Here is a 2378-nt window from a genome sequence, read left to right as displayed (position 1 = left end):
CTAGGAAGGGTCAAGCATTCATCTGGGATTCGAAATGTGAAGAAGGATTCCAAGAGTTGAAGAAGAGGTTGACTAGTGCGCCGATCTTGATTTTGCCGAATCCGGCGGAATCTTTTGTGGTATATTGTGATGCTTCGTTGTTGGGATTAGGAGGTGTACTAATGCAGAATCAACAGGTAGTCGCTTATGCGTCGAGACAACTCAAAGTGCATGAGAGAAACTATCCGACTCATGACTTAGAATTGGCAGCAGTGGTATTTGTGTTGAAGTTGTGGAGACATTATCTGTATGGTTCGAGATTTGAAGTGTTTAGTGATCACAAGAGTCTGAAGTATCTCTTTGATCAAAAAGAGCTGAATATGAGGCAAAGGAGGTGGTTAGAGTTCCTTAAGGATTATGATTTTGGGCTGAATTACCATCCGGGTAAAGCAAACGTGGTTGCCGATGCTTTGAGTAGGAAGTCCTTGCATATGTCTATGCTGATGGTAAGAGAATTGGATTTAATTGAACAATTCAGAGATTTGAGTTTAGTATGCAAAGACACTTCTGTCAGTGTTAAGTTGGGAATGCTGAAGCTGACTAGTGGTATTCTGGAAGAAATTCGAGAAGGTCAGAAAGCTGATGTAGAATTGGTGGACAAGTTGACTCTGATTAACCAAGGCAAGGGAGGTGAATTCAGAATCGACGAGAATGGTATTATAAGGTTTGGTAATCGTGTTTGTGTTCCTACTGTTTCCGAATTGAGGAAGAGTATTCTCGAAGAAGGACACCGTAGTGGATTAAGTATTCATCCTGGTGCTACCAAGATGTATCATAACTTGAAAAAGCTGTTTTGGTGGCCTGGAATGAAGAAAGATATTGCCGAGTTTGTGTATTCTTGTTTGACTTGTCAGAAGTCAAAGGTTGAACATCAGAAGCCATCTGGATTTATGCAACCGATGTTTATTCCTGAGTGGAAATGGGATAGCATATCAATGGATTTTGTTTCGGGTTTGCCGAGAACTGTTAAGAATTGTGAAGCTATCTGGGTCGTGGTAGACAAATTGACGAAGTCTGCACATTTTATACCAATAAGAATGGATTACCCGATGGAGAAGCTGGCTCAACTATATATTGAGAAGATAGTTAGTCTACATGGTATTCCTTCGAGTATCGTGTCAGACAGAGATCCAAGATTTACGTCGAAGTTCTGGGAAGGTTTGCAGAAGGCTTTGGGTACTAAGCTGAGACTAAGTTCTGCTTATCATCCGCAGACGGATGGACAGACTGAGAGGACAATTCAGTCGTTAGAAGACTTGTTACGTGCTTGTGTGTTAGAAAAAGGAGGTGCGTGGGATAGTTATCTGCCTTTGATAGAATTTACCTACAACAATAGTTTTCATTCGAGTATAGGTATGGCTCCGTTTGAGGCATTGTATGGTAGGAGATGTAGAACTCCATTGTGTTGGTACGAACCTGGTGAGAGTGCTGTGATTGGACCAGAAATTGTACAACAGACTACGGAGAAGATTAAGATGATTCAAGAGAAGATGAAAGCTTCTCAGAGTCGTCAAAAGAGCTATTATGATAAAAGGAGGAAGACACTTGAGTTTCAAGAGGGAGATCATGTGTTTATGAAGGTTACTCCTATGACGGGTATTGGTCGAGCTTTGAAGTCAAAGAAGTTGACTCCGCGTTTTATTGGACCATTCCAAATTTCGGAAAGAGTGGGAGAAGTGGCATATCGTATTGCGTTACCGCCAATGCTTGCCAACTTGCATGATGTATTTCATGTGTCTCAATTGAGGAAATACATTTCGGATCCGTCCCACGTGATCCAAGTGGATGATGTGCAGGTTAAAGACAACTTAACGGTTGAAACGTTACCTGTGAGGATTGAAGATAGAAGACTGAAGCAATTGCGGGGCAAGGAAATAGCTTTAGTCAGAGTAGCTTGGGGAGGACCAGCTGATGGAAACGTCACCTGGGAGTTAGAAAGCCAGATGAAAGATTCCTATCCGGAACTATTTGCTTGAGGTATGTTTTCGAGGACGAAAACTCTTTAGTGGGGGAGAGTTGTAACATCCCGAAAATTCTTATTTAATTAATTTAATCAAGTTTTAAATTAATTACGGGGAATTAACATTTTGTTGAATTATGTGGAAAAATAATGAAATGTTAAGTCATTGGGCCATGCGGTGGAATTAGTAAAGTGGGGGTGTAATTGTGTAAGAGCCCATTTCTAATTTTATGTTTTTCATAAAATAAAGGAAAACAAGAAGAGAAGGGGAAAATTAGAACGTGGAAACCAGAAGCTGTGAGAAGAGGAACTGAAGAGCGGGAAGGAGAGCCAAAGAGGAAGAGGAACCAATTCAAGAATTTGGCTAAGGTAAGGGGGG

This window comes from Vicia villosa, linkage group LG1 (genome assembly GCF_029867415.1).
Source record: "Vicia villosa cultivar HV-30 ecotype Madison, WI linkage group LG1, Vvil1.0, whole genome shotgun sequence".
In the NCBI taxonomy this organism is placed as follows: Eukaryota; Viridiplantae; Streptophyta; class Magnoliopsida; order Fabales; family Fabaceae; genus Vicia; species Vicia villosa.
The sequence above is the reverse complement of the archived record's forward strand: the minus strand, read 5'-3'. Positions refer to the sequence as shown.